Source organism: Ursus americanus, chromosome 15, assembly GCF_024610735.1.
Source record: "Ursus americanus isolate L20-20 chromosome 15, mUrsAme1.1.p, whole genome shotgun sequence".
In the NCBI taxonomy this organism is placed as follows: Eukaryota; Metazoa; Chordata; class Mammalia; order Carnivora; family Ursidae; genus Ursus; species Ursus americanus.
Genome location: NC_142141.1, coordinates 20,746,488 through 20,766,115, shown reverse-complemented (window position 1 = coordinate 20,766,115; position 19,628 = coordinate 20,746,488). Strand labels below are relative to the sequence as shown.

At 48.4% G+C, this 19,628-nt stretch overlaps 1 protein-coding gene across 1 annotated transcript in view; it reads left to right on the top strand.

Moving 5' to 3' along the window:
- The first annotated feature begins 5,506 nt into the window (after positions 1–5,506).
- The window catches only part of LARP1 (La ribonucleoprotein 1, translational regulator), a 95,993-nt gene continuing 81,871 nt past the window's right edge, over positions 5,507–19,628 (top strand). Inside the window, exons 1-2 of the mRNA XM_087867834.1 lie at positions 5,507–5,652; positions 10,005–10,073. The gene's annotated coding sequence lies outside the window, so the exon portion shown is untranslated. The remainder of the gene's footprint in view (positions 5,653–10,004; positions 10,074–19,628) is intronic.

The following is a 19,628-nucleotide window of genomic DNA, read 5'->3' as shown; positions in this document are numbered from 1 at the left end:
TCACCAAATACTCCAGTTCTCCCCACTTGGGGCACATGGAAGAAAACATGTCTCTTCTCCTTTAGAGTTAAGTGTGACTATGTGATTTGCTTTGTCAAAAAGGAAAAAAAAAATAGTGAGAGGAAGTAACAAGTCACTTCTGGGTCAAGCTTGAAGAGCCAGTGCGCCATTGACTACATTCTCTCTTGCCTCCTGGAATGGCAACTGGCAGTGTTCAGGTTGGTGGCTGACCACGCAAAAGAACCCGTTGTGACCCCACAATGAATGTTTTAAGCCCCTATCTTGGGATTGTTTGTCACGGCAACATAACCTGGACTATCCTGTCTGTTACGGGGCCATGTCTGCTGGGCCCAGGCTGCTGGGAGCCTGGTGATAAGCTACCAAGACCTGTCCTTTTAAACTGATGCCTCTTTCAAGTCCAATGCCTCTCATGAACCTGCCACAGAGCAAAGACAGTGCTCCTCAGGGCCCCTATTAGAACAAAGAACTTTAGGACTGAGAAAGCAGGGAATTATGCATCCTTAAAAGGTACTCTGAGTTAGACAAGAACCTTAGAGTGACATTTTCTAGCTGAGTTCCTTTGGCTGGTGGAGAATCAAATGAGGTGCCTAAACCTCCAGTACTTAGGACAGCCCCTGGCACGTGATGAGCTCTGGGCTCCAAAGACGCTCCCTGAAACTCACTGTGACTAGGAAACCCTCAGAAGCTAAGTGTACGACAAGAGGGGAAACAGTTAACTAATTACGGTATGTCCACACAGGGGTCCCTTGCTTTTGGAAAGGTTGCATTCTGCCACTTGCTTTTACAGAAGACCTATATTAGCACCTACTTTACCACTTCATCAGAGACTTCAGCCAGAGCCATTGCAGCTAAATCACTCCCGAATTCCCGATCCACAGGAACCACGAGATAATAAATATTTGTTTTAAGCCACTACGCTTTAGGGTTATTTGCTACATAGCAATAAGTAACAAATACAACTACACAATCACGGTACAAGGAAGAACAATGCCTTGACTATCTTTGAAAGAAAACAAAACAATTACCACGTGACTCTCTTCGTCCCCTTTGGCCAAGTGTTGAAAGAACGAACATTTGCACACAGACCATCCTCTCTTATACACTCACCTGGCCACGTTCTCACAGCTCCCGAGAAGTGCACCATCTTTCTCTGGCATCAGCTCTAAACCGGGCCTCCCTCTGTCCCTGTGACTTAATGCCTTCCGTACCTTTCCTACAGCCCAATTCAAACAAAAGCACCAGAACAATATATACCCTGGCTGGGAATAAACATAAACTTTATGCGCTAATAAAAACTTGGCAACACCTCTTGGAGGTCAGGCGACCACAGCCTACGGTGCTAGGGATTTCATCAAAAGCTGAAAAAGGGCAACTTCGGCCCTTTATTTTTTTAACTTTTTTTTTCTGAAGAGAGGAGAGTGCAAGCGGCAGAGGGAGAGGGAGGATCTTAAGCAGGCTGCACAGCCAGTATGGAGCCCCATGTGGGGCTCGATCCCATGACCTCGAGATCATGACCCACGCTGAAATCAAGAGTCGGATGCCCAACCCACTGAGCCACCCAAACACCCCAATCCCTTTTAAGCCAAACCCCTCCTCTGCCCAGGGACTCCCCGCTCTGCCTTCTCCACGTCGCCCACATTTCCCCTGCCCACCCCAGCTGCAGAGGGGACCCGCTTCCTACGGCGAAATCTGCTTTCAGCGGAGAAGATCAGGGTGATTAGGCTCTGCGGGGACAACGCTTGGGTTCGGATTCCTCTTAGCTCTGTCACCCCGAGTAAGTCACTTAGCTTCATCACGTCGGAGCTCCCTCTTCTCTGCTGAGAGACTGATAACAGCGCTTTCCTTACAGAGCTGTTGAAGGGATCAAATGAGAGGGAAAAAAAATTGTCCAGGGCTGAGCGCAAGGCCTGGCAATTAATAAGTGCTCACGTGCCTTTCTTTGTCCCTAAGGAATAATGGCAATCGTGGTAACTGCTATTTATCAGGGGCTCACTAGGTGTCTTGCAACCTTTACACGCGCTATCTCATGGAGTCCTGCCAGACCGCGCCACTCCGTATCCCCACTTCAGAAATGAGGAAGCTGAGGCACAGAGAGGTGAAGTGCTTTGTCCAAGATCACACAGACTCAGGTGATGAGCTGCCAGAACCCCCACCTTTAACCCCGTTGCTCTGCGGCCCCCCAAGAGGAAATGGAACGAGGCCCTGCGAACATAGGCACATTGCACGGGGTGCAGGAGAAGAGAAGGAGCGGAGGAGAGACGGTGCAGTGAACACGGTCGGGAGAAGAGAGCTTCCGGAGCCCGGAGACAGGGGTGGTGTGGAGGTCCTCTGTGGGTGTTGCCCCCTCTGTCTTGTCTGTAGCAGGAGCCTGGGGCCTCCTGCTTGTGTGACAGAGCTAAGCTCTCTCCTCTCCCTGCCACCCAGGCCCTGCCCCACAGCACGGACACCCTGCCCAGGCCTGGACATGCCGAAAGCCCTGCTGACAGCTCCACCTTGCCCTTCCTGAGCACCTGCTCTGGCTCCCAGGCAGCTCCCGCTCGTTAAAATCAGGCCCTGCTGCTGGGGAAAGTCAGGCTGCTTTCTTTGCAAAAACAAAATAGCATAATTATGATAGCATCAAATGGGACCAGCTTTGGCTCAACACTGTAGCCTTGTATTCTCACTGAACCAGGAAAGCGAACTCGCAGAACCAGCGGCATCCACAGCTCTGGCCAGAGAGCTGGCCAGCTTGGGGCCCTCTTTCGCCACGTTCTGACCTCAGGGAACCTCTGTGACTCGAATGATAAGAATAAGAGCTGTCGATGTATCGGTGAAGTGCCAAGCTTTCTGTGGCTGGGGTTCAGAGAGGTTGAGTTGCAGAGCAAGGTGGCCCAGCTGGTCAACCTTCTGTTTGTGGCACAGGCAAGGGGCTCCCTGCGTGAAAGTGAGGATCCCTGTGGAAGAAGAGGGGACAGCTGAAGCCACTGGACCAGGTGGAGATGGTGCAGCCCCTCAAGAAACATTTACCCAGGGAGGCAGGCTAGTCTAGCACAGTGGTTCTCAATCAGGGGGTGATTCTGTCCCCAGGGGACATGTGGACCTGTCTAGAGACATTTTGGTTGTCACAACTGGGGAGGGCGGTGTGACTGGCATCCAGTGCAGAGACCAAGGATGCCAGCATCCTACAGTGCCCAGGCAGCCCCACATCACTGGATTGTCGGGCCTCAAATGTTAATAGTGCCAAGGCTGCAAGCCCCCGGTCTAGCAGTTGAGAGGGCATGCGGCCTCTGGAGTCCGACGCACCCTTCCTAGCTCTGCAAATAGGAGCAGGCACTTGACCAACTCAGTTTTACTAGATTTCCACCTCACAGAGCTGAACCAATGCCAGTTCGCTGCTTTTTCGGGGGCTGGCACACAGCAAGCGGGCCATAATGTTGCTGCTGTTCCTTACCAAGGACATGTGCTCTGCAGAGGAGCGCTGCCCAGCACTGGCAAGATAAGCCTCGAGGAGGCCACGAGAGAAACAGACCGAGCACCTGAGAGGGCCCAGGAGGCCAGAGGAGGCTACAGAGACTGGTGCTGGCGTTCAAGGTCTTGCTTTCGCTTACCTTGCTCGCCCAGCCTCCCACTGCACAGGATGGTTGCTGGGCCAGCACAACTAGGGCTTTTCCCTACTTCCATGCCCCCCCTCTGCCCCCCATCAAGGGCCTCTTCCTCCAAGAAGCGCCTCGACCAGCCCAACCCTGAATCACATGGCCTTGAAGAAACGAGGAAATCCTATCATGTGCCACAACATGGATGGATCTTGTGGGCATTATGCTAAGTGAAGTAAGTCGGAGAAACAGAAGTACTGTATAATCTCACTTAAATGTGGAATCTAAAAACAAAAACAAACAAAAAACAAGTGATAGAAAAAGAGATCAGACGTGTGGTTACCAGAGGGAGAGGCGAAGGGAAAATGGAGGAAGGTGGTCACAAAACAAACTTCCACTAAGAAGATAAGTGCTAGAGACGTCTTGCACACACGGTGACTATAGCTAACACTCCTGTCGGAGACGTCGGAAAGAAGAATAAATCCTGAGAGCTCTCACCACAAGGAGAACATTTTTCCTTTTTTCTTCTTTCCCTTTATTGTATCTATATAAGAAGATGGGTGTTAGCTGAACCTCTTATGGTAATCGTTTCACAATATGCGTAAGTCAAACCACCATGCCGTACACCTGAAACTTAGACAATGTTGGACGTTATTTTTCAGTGAAACTGGAAAGAATCACATGCCCCTTATCTCAGACCGAATCAGCAGAATGACGACAGGGACACATCAAGACACACAGGTTATATCAGACAGACTCTGAAAGACTCATATATACACACAGACACACACATGCAAACCTCAAGACACACTCCAGCCCTGGTCACAGACTCTCACACACACACACACACACACACACACACACGCATAACACGATCTCACCAAGACACATGCAGTCCCCCATACACACACACACACACACACACACATACAACACTGGCACATAAAAGCAATACATACCCACGGAGATGTAGTCACATACACAAACCTACAAACTCATGTCCATATACATATTTACAAACTCAGGCATGCCCATAGATCTCATGTACACACACACGTTTAACCTTGAAGCACAGGACACCTGTGCATATCCACAGAGACACATTCTAGGCCCACGATTCCTGCACAGCTATCAGTACGCTTCCGTGTACAAGCATGCATATACATATATCATTCAAGACACACACACGCACTCCTATACCGCCAAACACACATGGACACACCTGCAAAAAGACATTAAAAAAAAACCAACTGTGCCCTCATACACACATACACGCTCCCATAGCACATTTCATTCATTCATAGATTCATTTATATTATCGAAGAGTTGCTAAGGAAACTTCCTTGGGGCCCCTTCCAAATTCAATCTCCTGTTACAGATACTTGTGTAAGCCCAGCAAAACGCGTCAGTAGACCATTTCTCCCTGTGAACTTGCACGTCTGGGACAGGAGGTGTGGGCTATCTCTCGCCCGCAAGCCCCCCGCACGGCCGGGCTCAGGCTCCTTCATCTCGGTCTCTCACTGCTCAGGACCCAAGGCCCCCACCGGGAGGTGCTCACGAAAAGTCCACGGCTCAAGGTGCATTCCCTCCCGCTACTTTATCCGGGGCGAGGGTGGGCCACACGCGCATTCGGGAGTGGGGAGCCACGGGAGGGAGCATGCGACCCTCCCTTCTCCGCCCCAGACGAGCCCCTCGCTATTCTCCACCCGGCTTCCCGCACCCAGCCAGCCCGACGTCGGTAGGTCCCCGAGAGCGGGGGGGCGGGGCCTTGGCCTTCCCCCGAGCCCCTCCCCTCCTGCCTCCTCCCTCCCTAGCCCCTCCCCTCCGCTCCCCGCAGGCCCCTCCTCTCCGCCTTCCCTCCTCTCCACCCCTCCCTCTCCTCCTCTCTCCTCCCTCGGCGGACCCTTCTTGGCCCCCTCCCTTTCCCGTCTTTCCTCCTTCCTCCTCCCCCCTCTCCCCGCCCTCGCCCTCGCCCTCTCCCTCGCCCCTCCCCCGCCGCGCCCGGGGCCGCCAGAGGCTGAGTCATCGCTGCGGCGCTGCGGGGACGGCGGGCGAGCAGGTAGGGAGGGTGCGAAGAAAGCGACGTGCGCCCGTCGCCGCCACCACCACGGACGGGGCCGAGTCCCTGCGCGCGGCCCTCTGCCGGAGAGGCCTGGGAGGGGGCACCGGTGGGCGCCGGGGCCTTGGTGGGGAGGGGCGGGCGGCCCCGGAGGGCGCGGATTCCGCCTCCCTTGCAGCAGCCGCTTTCCGGCGTTCTGAAAGAGCTACACGTAGGATGGAGTCAGACACTTACACCATTAGGATGGCATCCAGGCCAGGCAGCGTGAGCTGGCGGCCCACGGGCACATCGCCCTGCACCTGATCCCTGCTTGACCCAGAGTGTTAAGTTCAAGCAGATGCCAGTATTTAAACACCATCTGATATTCTGTAGGGGGAACATCAGATTCCCAACCCTTGAAAAATTAGAATACGTGGCGACACTGGACCCATATTTCCCAGGATGACAATAGCCTAATGCTGAGTGCGGCCGCCTTTTTTAGTCAGGGCAGTGCATCCTCTCATTGGCCACAGTCCCCAGGACCCCTTCCTGTTTCACCTGGGCCACGCAACTTCGTTGAGGCTACCCGCCAAGCCCTTGATCTAGTGATTCCTAGTCCTGACCATCCTACCTACCCATTTCTCAGATGCCAGTGGGGAAGTGGAGACGGAAGTTTCCCAGAGTCACACAACATGTGGCCTTAACGCTAAAAGAGAACCCACTCATCTTTTCGCAAACCGTCTTGTCTCCTTTGGTATGCGCACTAAGAAAGGGAATTGTCCCGTGAAAGGCCGGTCCCAGGACATGATCTGGGGGTCAGAGTGCGCTCCAAATGGAAGATGATTCGGAGCAGTAGTTAACCAGGAGAGGTTTACATTACAAAGCTTTACATTTATTCCTGGATGAGAACAGATCATACTAAGAAATTGAGCAGAAGCAGAGTGTTCGGCAGCCCCTCCCTGGAGTTGATGGTACATTCGGGGTCTTTCTTTTGGAGTCACAACAGAAAGCAAAACTGGGGCAGGTGGATGGGTGGAGCAGTTGGCAATTCTGGCAAATTTGGTTAGAATAAGCTTTTTTCAAGTCACTGGAGACCTGGCCTGCGAGACCTGAGACTTGTGTAAGGGCTGCAAAAGCAGTTATTGCTTGGATTGTTCTCTGGTGCTTCTCAGCCTGTGATGTGTACATGAGTCTGGTAAAATGCAGATTTGAAGTCAGTAGGACTGGGATGGAACTTGAAAGCCTACATTTCTGACAAGTTTCCAGGTGATACCAATACCACAGGCCCCCAGATCCCACTCTGAGTGACAAGGCCCCCAGACTCCTTGTGCCTTCTGGTTTATTCCTGAGGGTCATTCTACATGGCAACCAAAAGGAGGGGCTCAGAATCCTACAGACCTGGGTGTGGGTCCCCGCTCACCCCTGAGTCACCAGGTAACATCAGGCAGGCCGCTTATCTGTGTGCCTCAATTTTCTCAACTGTTCGGTTGGAATCAAAGAATACTGACTCCTTAGGAGGATAGGAAAGGAAGAATGGACTGGACGTGTGGCCCCAGCATGGTGTGTGGCTCGTGGTAGATGCTCTGTAAAGGTGATTTCTGTTACCATGTGCTCTGTGGGCCTGCCCATAAGCAGTGACACCCATCAGCAATCTGGGTTAGGAAAGGGGATACAGAAAACATTTCAGGATAAGAATCAAACCCCCTACTATGGCCTTTCCAGGCCTTGCATGGGATGGTCACTACCAGGCCACCCCTTGCTGCTCTTCCCCTCTCTGTCCACGCTTCAGCCGCACTAGCCATTTCTTAGGCCCTTCAGCCATGGTACTTTCTCTCCTCAGAGGCCTGGTACGTGCTGTTGTTCCTCGTACTTGTATCTGCCTGGCCCCTTCTTATCCTTCTGTCTTAGCTCCTGTATCACTTGCTCAGAGATGATCCCCAGGGGCTCTCAAGTAAGGATTTAGGGAGTATATTCTTTTTTTTTTTTTTTTTTTAAGATTTTATTTATTTATTTGACAGAGAGAGAGAGAGACAGCCAGCGAGAGAGGGAACACAAGCAGGGGGAATGGGAGAGGAAGAAACAGGCTCCCAGCGGAGCAGGGAGCCCGATGCGGGGCTCGATCCCAGGACCCTGGGATCATGACCTGAGCTGAAGGCAGACGCTTAACGACCGAGCCACCCAGGCGCCCCAGGATTTAGGGAGTGTATTCTGGTAGAAAGGGAAAGCGGGGACATCTTTTGAGGCTGCGTATAAATAGGGAGGTCACCATTCTTACTTCGAGTCTGCATTTATTTAGAGCCGCTTTTGGAGGGGGTTGGGGGGGGTCAGAGAAACTCAACACTGCCCCTGCCTTTCTGCAAATTAGAAAAGGGCACAGCTTGGGCAAGCAAGCAGGGACTGGGCTTTAGCTTTCGTCTGCCCTCTCAGCTGGTTACCTTTGTGCAGTATACAGACTGTGCAACCTTATGTGGCAGCCCGGAGTGCTAATGCTTCCCCCAAGCTGCCTCGTGACCTGCTTAATCCGGCCTGGATTAAGCTCCTTTTATAAAATTTCTTAACTCCATAAAACTCACCGCAATTGGAATTAGGTATCTTGGGAATGATTTATTTAAGCTCTGTCCCCTGCAGTAGACGCTATATTCCATCAAGGCAAAGTCTGTCCGTCTTGTTCTAGGCCGTATTCTTAGCCTGAGGCCTGCAACAAAGCAGGTACTCCTTAAACATTTGTCGACTCTTCCAGGAGCGAGCTCATTGTCTACCAGGGGAGATCGGACTCATTAAAATTAGCTGTGGCACGAGATGGGCATGCACAGAGCCTGGTGCAGCCCCAAGAAGGGAGAGGTCACATCTAGCCAAGGTCATCCGGGGCTGCTCACGGCAGAGGTGGTGTTTCAGCCGGGCCTAACGGAATAGGTGGAGTTCACCAGACCCAGAGGAGTGGGAGGGTGTTCTTGGCAGTGGAAACGGCAAAAGCCAAGGTACAGAGGGAGAAAAGTTCAGTGTGTTCCTATGAGAAGTCACAAATTACGATCAGCTGACGGGCCAAATGTGTTTGGCAAATTAGCTGCCAATATTTAAAAAAAAAAAAAATCAGGAGATTTCCCATAAAGATCCAGATTTCCGGATTTTCTTTAAAAGAAATTGGAAGATACCACCAAAGAACAACTGACAGGCCCTGAGAAGGGACAGGCCCTTTAGAACGTGTGCCCTTACTCGGTTGGCCACAGTCTCCCCCTTTCCCGGCTCTGTTCGTCCACCCAGCTCTCCTTGCTCCTCACGGTTCCTTCCTGGCCTGCTGTGCCGCTGGCTAGCAGACCATTTGATTGACCCGTGGGAGATGTGAGCGAAGTTGGTTCAGATGGTCCAGGCACTTAAATGGCAGACGAAGGAAGTTGGCAGATACCCACCCTGGAGGAAATGAGGAGCCACTGAGGGACGGTGAGCTGTAAACCTTGACTGTAAATCAGTCTCCAAGAAGGTCCTTGAGGCCTGTAAAGAACAAGAGGCATAATAACCCAGACTGAGGGAGCACCAGCGCCCCAGCGGGTTTTTGTTTTTGTTTTTGTTTTAGACTGGTAAATAACAGGCCTCCTTAGCTCACTGAGTAAGCTGGTAACTGCAGGGATTTGGGGGTCCTGTCCAGCTCCCCAGGGCGCAGCCCACAGCTACCCTGGCTATGCCAGGCCTGACTTCAGAAGCAGGAACTCTGGGCCAAGGAGGCTAGTGAAGTTCTGGAAACCTGAAGGAGTGGGGAGCTCTGCATGGGGATTTCAAAGAAAATAAAACATGGACTGACCCATGCTGGGGGACAGGGTGCTCCCTAAAGGCAGAATTTTCATCTTAAAGGTTTCTGATTACTCACACACGGGTGATCTCTAACTTGCTTCGGCTGAGCCTTGAATATTTTCAAACACATTATTTTTCCTTAAAAATAACTGTAGTTGTCTTCTGTTTATAAAAATAGTATACATATTAGAAAAAGGGAAATATAGAAAAATAGAGATGAAGACAATAGTTTATCAGTAACCCTACCACCCAGAGGTAACTTAACATGTTGGTGGATTTCCTTACCTTTATCTATTTTTGTTTCAGTCTATTTATACTTTTTAAAAATGAAGTAGGGGTCACATTTCATATACAATTGATTGCCCTTTTCTGATGAACAATATACCATGAATGTGTTACCATGAGAAAATATTAATGCATCTTTCTGTAAAATCCTTGAATAAGAAATTCACGATAGGGAAGTAAACATTATATGTTGCATCACTTTTCCAGGTTATTAAATATGCTTTGAAAAAACACTTTGTATGTTTGTTTCCTTCCATTCTCAAAGTAGTCAGGAATCTGTATTTTTTGATCTTTCAAAACAGATGAAAGAGGGATTATTACCCCCATTTGACAGAAGATACTGAATCACAAAGATGAAGTGATTTACCCAAGTGAGTAGCTGGGGCTGGGGGGGTGGGTGCCTGCACTACAACCCCCAGGCCTTCGGAGTCTTAAGTTAGTGCCGTGGGGAAGGGGGGGACACGGGATGCTCTTCCCCACCCCAGTCGTAGTTTAGATCATGTCAGCTGTGCTTTAATACTAGAACTCAAGGAAGGCTTTACACTGAATGTGGTTAATCTAGGTGGACTTTGTGGAAGAGGCAGATTTTATTCCAGATCTGGAAGGTTTGTCCAGTTCGTAGGTAAATTAGTGGCAGGCACCCAAGCCTCCTGACTCCCAGGTTAATAATAATAACCAGCCTTTATCATGTGGCAAGTGCCTTACTAGGCCCTTAAATACTACTTATGTTATTTAATCCTCATATCGAACCCTATGAAGCACTGTTATTTTCACCAGTTTAAAAATGAAAAAACAGAAGCACAGAGAGGGGACGTGACCACTCAAAGTTGCACAGCTGGTGAGTGAGGGCAGAGATTTGAACCAGGCAGCAGGCCCCAGAGCAGTTCCTGTCACTTCATCTATGCACCCTCCCCACCTAGGCTGAAGGATGGACAGCAAGGGTGCAGGAAGCGGGGAGTCCCCACCCCAGATGGGGGGTGGGGGGTGAGGATGGGGATAACCCGCTGACTGAGAGGCTGTGCGACAAGAACCAACCGGGGAGGATGCCCCGTCCCTCAGAGAGGATTCCCAAAATGGGAAAATATAAATTAAAAAACGAAGTGTTCCCCAGAGTATTGGGCAACCCAGTGGCTAGTCCAAAGCGGTTTTGTCTTGGTCCCTCTTTGATTCTGAGACTCTATCCTCAAAGAGCAGCAGACTTGGAATTAAAAGAGACGATGTAACTAGTCCTGCCTCTGCCGAGATCTGACTGTGATCTTGGGCCAGTCGCTTCCCCTCTCTGGCTCTCAGAAGTTAAGGCTGGTCCTTCCAGCCGGTCTTTGCCACTCACGTCTCACCGGGACGTAGCCCACAGGTTTCTGGGCCTCTGGGATGGTGCGGTGGAACCCAAGCGGCCTGCAGGGCTCTGGGGTCCCAGAGTGCGGGGCCAGCCCGGCATCTGCCCGGCTCCCTGTGGCTGCGTGCGTGTAGGAAGGCTGCAGGTGTCCAGCGGAACCCAGCTCCCCCCTCCCCCAGGCCTCCTGATGCCCGGGAGAGTAAGGGTTAGCGCACAGGTCTGGGAGGCACTTGAATTCCTCCCTCCAGCTCTGCTCGCCAGGTCCTGCTGGCCTGAAGGGACACCTAGCTTGCCCCCTAATAGCTCACCCCAGCAGCTGTCCACTCATCCTTCACAGGGCTGAGTTCCCAGGGTGCACGTTCCCAGACACAGCCCTGCTGCCCAGACCAGGAAACCTTCACTCGCTCCCCACTGCCGCTGGAATAACGTCCAAACTATATGCCTGAGAAGGCCTGTCTCCACCTGTCCCCAACCTGCCTCCCCCACTCCTTTGCCCTGTCACCTTAACATAGAGCTTAGTGATTCTTAAATGCAGAGGCTCAGGAATCAGGCGACCGGATTCAAATCCTGAGTTTGCCTGTTTCTAGCTATGTAACCTTAGACGAGTTACCACATACCACTCAACCTTGACTCCACACCCTCAAAATGGGGGTGGTAGCACCCATTCCATAGGACTGGGTGAAGAACTAAATGAGTCACTTAGCATAGTTCCTGGAACACAGTAAACTCGCCGTAAGTGCTTGGTGTTGTTAGAACAGTTCTCAACCACATTTGGCTACCACCTCCTACTTCCTAAAGCTGGCCATTCTCTTTCTCAACACTGTGCCTCCATGTATGCCTGGAAAACCCTCCCTCTTCCTGTTTCTCCACCCAGTAGACTCCTACACACTCTTTAAAGCCCTATTCAAATGTCATTGTGAAGACTTTACCATGCTTCCCAGTTCCTTTCTCCTCTACCTGTCTGTTACCACCTGAACCCAGGGGCCACACGGCATCGCCGGTGATGGGACAGCCAGCATGCCGTGCCTTCTGATAGGATGCAGGAGACTCCACAGCTCCACCTGTTTTGGCTCTTGCCAAAAACGTTCAGCCTAAATCTAATCAGGTCTTTAAAGCTAGCTTCAGTTTACAAGAATTGCAGGGGGAGAGGAACACCTTGAATAACACCCAGAAAAGCAGCCAGACAAATCCAGAATGTGGGACAGCTTATAAGACCACAGGCATGGTCTCTTTAAAGTCAATGTCATGAAAGCAAAAGCAATGGGAGAGGAGGTTCTAGATTTAAAGAGATCTAAGAGTCTTAACAACTAGATATAAGATGTGATTCTTGATTGTATGTTGGTTCATTTTTTTTTTAAAGCTATCGAGACCATGTTTTCAGACAGTAAGGGAAATCTGACTATAAACTGGGTATCAGATGATGTAAGGAAATGATTGTTAATTTTGTGAGTTGAGGTAAGTGTATTGTGGTTATGGAGGAGAATTATTATTATTATTATTATTATTATTATTATTTGGAAATGCATGCTGAAGTGTTTAGGGCTCAAGTGCCAGAATATCTGTAATTAACTTTCAAATGTTTTAGCCACAAATTTAACATATAGCGAGATTAAGTAAATATGGTAAAATGTTTACAATTGTTGAATCTGTGTGATTGATATGTATTCAGTTTACAGTCCTTTCTACTTCTCTGTATGTTCAACATTTCCATAATAAAAAGATCCTTTACTGAAGTGTAATTGACATATAACATGAGTTTCAGGTGTACAACCAACAATTTGATCTATGTACATACTGCAGAATGATCACTACAATAAGTCTAATTACCATCCATCGGTGCACAGAGTTACAATTTTCTTGTGAGGAGAATTTTTAACTCTCCTAGCAACTTTCAAATACACAGTACTATAACTACAGTCACCATCCCGAATGGGATATTCCCAGGACTCATTTGTTTTATAAAAAGTTTTTTTAAATGTTCCTTCTCCTGGCCTCCCATGGCAAGTTTCTGGGCCTTCATTAAAACATGAATCACAATATATGGAGATGATGTATACCAGTGGGTCTTGCCATTCAGATTACAGATTATGAACTCCTGGGTGTAGGAACCAGATCAACTGTATTTCTCTCACAGTGCCAAATTTATAATAAATACTCTTTAAATATTTGTCAAATGAATGAAGACTGTGCTATGGCTGTAGTGCATGATTCATCAGTAGACTTACTCTTAGAAATTTCCAGAATGGAAAATGATAATGCAAACTTTTATCAAGCACTATGTACCAAGTTTGGTGCCAAGCCCCTAATTTTGTTTGTTGTGGATTTTTTGCCTTAATTTTGGTTTTTAAAATACTGCATTCAAGTATTATTTATCTAGGTTACTAAGTTTTGGGGGGCCTCCCTTATTTTAGCACTGGAGGCACCCTGATATGGGCCTGATAACACAAGTTTTTTGGCACATGACTGAGTAATGCCCCATTGCCCTCTGGGAATCCTTCCAGATCCTATCATTTTATTTGTCTGACAGAATTGATGTTTGTTTGGCCTCACTGTAACATTGCTCTTGTCATCTGACCTGAAGAGAGGTTTGCAATCTGCAGTGCATATTTATTTTGCTGCCCCAGCAACATTCTCCCTTCTCTGGCAACAGCAACTCTGTGGTGCTTGGGGACCTTGCCCTCCCCGTCTGCACGGCGGACTCCAGCTGGTAGCCCAGAAGTGGGCATGTGACTCAGTTCTGCCAATCAGAGCCTTGCAATCCCTGGCCACAGTGATTGCTTTGGAGAGGTCATGTGACTTGATTACAGCCAATGAGACTCAGTTCTGGGGGTTTGACCTGAACTCTGGAGGAGGGACCCTTTCTCTTCTCTGTGGGAACTGAGGCAGGATGGAAACCACCATGGGGGCTTGAACTTCTTTGAGAGTGGCTCTCACGCAGAGGACAGTACAGGGTGAAGGAGTCAGGGAGGAGACATCCCAATAGTGTTTGAGCTCCCGGATCCGGTTGCACGTAAAGCAAGTCTGCTGTCTGGACTTAAGGGATGTGTGGGCCAACTTTGCGTAAGTCAGTTTGAGTTTCCATCACTTACATGATTCACTCCCTCTCGCCTGTGGTCTGGCCAGGCTGGCCCCAGGAGATGCCTTGGGGAGACCCAGCGCCCAGCACCCAGCACCAGACTTCCGCCCTGAAGTTCTCCATCCAAGGTGCCTTTCATCCCTGGGCAGCCGTGGAGGGCAGAGGATTGATAGCAACCACAGGAACTCCACAGAGCATTCCTGAGCACTGGTTCACTGTCAGATCCTGTCGTAAATATTTACACATCGATTTACTCCTTGTGTCCTATAACAATTCTATGAAGCCCATTCCATGAACTCCAGGCCGAAATCAGCCATCTACTCCCAGGCCAACTGCTCTAAATCGCCAACAAGAGGCAAAGAGAAGGCCCCAGGTAACCAGCAGACAAGCCTGCTTCCCACTCCATTTCGTCTCCTTTGTAAATCGGTAGACTTTCTAGGAGGCAGACTCTTTCTAAAAGAGCCTCTGAGCCTGGGTATTAGCAAACCTCTCCCCGCACACTTTCCCATAACACTGTCTGCATCTCGAAGTCAAGGGCTTCAGGACAGCTTCCTTTGGCTTGGTAGTGTGCTCAGCACCGAGGGCAGTGTAGGCTTTCAAAACTGGCAAGGGGGGTTGACACTGGCCATGGCCATCTCTGCCATCTGTGCTCATTTGTTCACACAACGAACATTTATCGAGTGCCAGGTACATGCCAGATCCCACTCTAAGCGCTGGGGATATAATCGTGAACCGCACTGGGGGCAGGCTCTGCCCCCAGGTTGCTGACAGTCTTGTCAGGGAGGCACGCATTAAACACATAATTGCACATGCAATTATTTAATTACAAGCCTGAGAAGCACTGAGAGGGGACAGCCCGGGCTGTTAGGATTGTTAGGATCCTGCGCTCATTGTGGTGCCGTGTTTGGTGCTGAGTGCCGGGCAGAGTGCGGAACCAGGCACAGCCCCTGCCCACGAGGAGATCACCGAGCACAGACGCACGCCGTGGGACAGGCTGTGTCTCCAGCCTGCAGCCTGCGAGCAGTGACAAGGTGACAGCTTTGACATCTGCTTGAAAGAACAACTTCACTCCTGCTTCCGCAGGAGAATCAAATCTATTTAACCAGTTCCATTAGCCTCACATCGGTCTTACGGTGTCTTTCTCTAACCCTCAATGGTTTTGACTCTCTAGGGTTGGGGAAATTGGGACCAATGGTCACTGAGCCAACTGAGAGCCTTCGTTAGGCTCTGTAAAAATAGGGTCTTGGGTGAGGAATACACCTGGTTTCAGTGAGAAGAGAAGGCATCAGGAAAGGGAAGGAACTGGATATTGAAACTCCCTGTGCTCTGTGGCTCCAGCAAGCTGGGGACAGGAGCTCAGCTTTGAGGGCAGGCCTCTTGTGATATTTCTGGCTGCCTGGCCCCAAGGGTGCAGACTAGAGTGTGACGCCCAGCTCGCCACAGGGAACTTTCTGGATGGCTCTGTTATTCAGAGCATGTGATGCTTTGGCTCCAGCAGCCTGAGGCAGTCAGGGATTCTGCAGAGCTGGGAACGGGGTGCTCAACAGCAGAGGTGAGCATGTGTGCGCATTCAGACCTAGCAGCTCTGGCCTGGTCATTTTTAGAGCCTGCTTCCCTGCAGGATCAAATCGTCAGGATCACTTGGCCCCCTGGGCCCTGATCCAAGCCTGAAATGTGACAGCATGGGGAGAAATGGAAAGGAAGGAGTGGCCTCTGACTACATCCCCCACTGGACTGAAGCACTCTGAGGGCAGGAAGTGCAGTTGATTCTATTTTGGGTCTCCTGAGCCTGACACCCTGGGATGGAAGTCTTTCATCATCAGCATCAGAGCTGCCATATATTGAGGGCTTCCTATATGCTAGGCACTAGCTCATCTAACGCTGACAACAACCCCATGACATAGGTTCTTTCTTTCTTTCTTTTAAGATTTTGTTTCCTTATTTGTGTGTGAGCAGGGAGAGCTGCCGAGGGGGTAGGTGAGGAAGGAGAAACAATCTCAGGCGGACGCTGCACTGAGCGCAGAGCCCAACTCAGGACTCGATCTCACGACCCTGAGATCGTGACCTGAGCCAAAACCAAGAGTCAGACGCTTAACCGACTGAGCCCCCCAGGCGCCCCTATGATGTAGGTTCTACTATTATCCTCATTTTACAAGGAGCTGGGGCTCAGGGTGGTGCAGCGGGAGGCACATAGATGTAACCATTTGAGAGCAACATAGAATGTAGCATTTTGTCCTTTTGCCAATGCCCTTCCTTGTGTCAATAACAGTAAAAGTAAATAACCTACCCACTGAGGCTCACTTGGTCACTTGGTCAAGTGCTTTATGTATATGAATTCATTTAATCTTCGTATCAACCTATGAAGTAAGTATTACTATGCTTCTGAGAAAAGGGAATAACTTGGCCAAGGTCACAGCTAGTAAGTTACAGAGCCGGGATTCAGCTTAAGAATGTATGGCTCCGAGATCTGATTCTGCTGAGCATCAGACACCTCTTTCAATTCCTGGTTCCTCCACAAATTAACCGTGTGCCTTGGCAAGTCATTTAACTTCTCTGGGCCTTGTTTTATGCATCTATAAAATGGGTAGGTTGGGCTCAATGATATGTCAGAGTCAGCCCACCTCTAGCTCTGATATCTAGACCTTAAAGCCCTTCAGGGACATCACCTCTGTATTCCCAGCACTCAGAAAAGGCTAGGAGTGGGTACCAGGTTGACATATGTTGAGTTAAGTCTATCCTGATGGGGCCCTGGCTCCTATGTCCACATGCACTTGCCATTTCTAATCTCTTACATTTCATAGCCTCCCCCTACCTCTTGTGGTCCAAAGATGCCAGAAATCACCCATTTTGGTTGTTTTCCATTTTTCTTATTTAAAAATGCTTCTGTATATCTCTTAATGGACTCAAGTTTCTCTTGAGTATAGATCTGGTTGGGGAATTTTTGGATCATGGGGTGTACACAAATCACTCTCAAAAATTGTAGGATTTTACTTTCCCACTAGCTGTGAGAGCTACCTTTTCCCTGTATCCTTTCCAAACTTCAAGTTTGTCAGATTTAAAAAATTTTGTCAGTTGGTTGAGTGTGAAATGGTATAAATATATTTTAACTTTTCATGGTGGAAATTTTCAAGTATTTACAAAATAACAGAATAGGGTAATGAATTTCTATGTACCTGTCACCCACCATCCAACCCCTTTCCAGTTTTGTTTCCTTTAGATTTCACCACCATTCTTTTTAACCAAATCCAAGATATCATTCCATTTCATCTCTAGATGTTTCAGCAAATATTTCTAAAAGATAAGGACTCCCCCTTTTAAGTGTAACCACAGTGTATCGTCAAACCTCTGCAAATGTCAACAGTAATCCCTCCACATTACCAAATATTCAGGACAGCATCCGCATTTACCCAATTATCCCATATTTTTAAAAATAATTGCTTGAATTAAGAGTCAAACAAGGTTCATACAATGTGATTGGCTAATATTTCTTAAGGTTTTTTTTTTTTTAAGTTTTCATTTATTTATTTGACGGAGAGAGAGACAGCCAGTGAGAGAGGGAACACAAGCAGGGGGAGTGGGAGAGGAAGAAGCAAGCTCCCAGCGGAGCAGGGAGCCCGATGTGGGGCTCGATCCCAGAACCCTGGGATCATGACCTGAGCTGAAGGCAGATGCTTAACGATTGAGCTACCCAGGCGCCCCATTTCTTAAGTTTCTTTTAATCTAGAGGTATCCTTCTCTCTCTCTCTCTTTTTAATATCTTGACATTCATTTGTTAAAGAAATCAGGTTGATTTTCCTGTTAGACTTTCCCCCAGTTTGACTTTTGCATATTGTGTCCCCAGTGGTATCATTTCATGTGTTCCTCCGTCCCTTTATTTCCTGCAAACTGGTAGTGCGGTTAAGAACAGGGGTTGGCAAACTATGGTCCATGGGCCAAATCTAGCATCTACCCTTTTTTGGAAGCAGGATTTTGTTGGAACACAGCTTCGCCCATTTGTTTAACAATTGTCCACAGCTGCCTTTTTGTTCCAACAGCAAAGTACTTGCCACAGAGACCAACGTTTAAATTACCTCGCCCATTGGAGACAAAGTTGGCCAACAGCTACTCCTAAGGCTTGATCAGACTCCTGCTTGATTCTTGCGGCACGATTTCTTCATAGGAGGTGGTGGTTAATTCCACCAAGAGGCTCATTACATCTACTTTTTTCTCTTTTTGTAGGATTACCAGTTCGATCAACTAATTCATAACGAGTTGCAAAATGGTGATATTCCGAGTTAATCCTTCTTCTTTCCTGTTCCATTTAATTCGTTGGAATGCTTACATAAAAAGCACCTTCCTCTCATCTACTCTTTGGTTGCCTGAGGCACAGTTCTTACAGGAAAGACAGAATAAATGCTTAATTGTCTTCTTTTATTTACCAGGCTTCAAAATATAATGAGTTGATTTCCTAATATCTTCCGGAAATGATCACTGCGGTTTTTTGTTTATTTTAAAAATATCATTATGAACTCCTGGATTGAAATATATTCAATGTTTTCTACTCATTGCAGTTATTTTCTTTACTGATGCTGAAATTGTCTGGACTTTGGCAAATGAGAGTCTCTTCCAGTTGTCTCTTAAAACTCTAGTTTCTTTGATTTGTGCCATTAAAAGTCTATGTACATGTTGTACATTTTCTGCCCCCAAACTGGAATCAGCTGTTTGTTTTTTTGAGGACCGTGGGTTCCTTTATAGAAAATTGGGCTTAGAGACCACAGTCAGGGCACTAAAAATGCTCACTCAAGTGTTGGTTGTTTCTAGACCTGATGACAGTAGGCAGAGCTAGGGAACACGGTGCTTGTTTTCAGATTGGCTACATCAAAAATTCACATTAGAACTTCCGATTTAAATCCAGGATTGTAAAATTTTTACTTAACCTAACCTTTGTCTTTCATTTGTGTCTCCTTTCTCTCCCACCAAAAAGTCCTGGTTCTCAACACCACCACCATGAAACTCACTTGCTTTACCCCACACTACCCACCCGACAGTTTCAGAATAACAATCCCAGTGTTCCCACCAACAACACGATGGCTGAAAACAGGCAGCCCTTTTTAAAACTCAGAGTAAAAGATTCCGAAAACAAAAGTGGAAAGGAATTGAACAGGAAGGGTCTGTGCTGACCCTATGTCACCATATGGCGGTTTGCATTGCTGCTGCGAATTTTAGTATTATATTGTTGGTCAGGATTTCATTCCTCAATGTGGGAAGCGCCTGAAATCATAGCTCTTGCCCTTTGGGAATTTACACATGTCTACAAAGTGGAAGAAACATGAGGTAAAAGCAGTGTAGGCTCGTGGAATGATTGTTTTATTGGTAACTCAAATGTGCTGATTAACTCCAGACTTCAGTTTCCCTCCATAATGAATGAGGATAAAGAAAGGAAGGTGAAATTTGCAAGAGGGGATCTTGGGCAAGTCATTGCTCTGAATCATTTTCTTATCTATTAAAAAGGGAGTGCAGGGATTGGACTATACT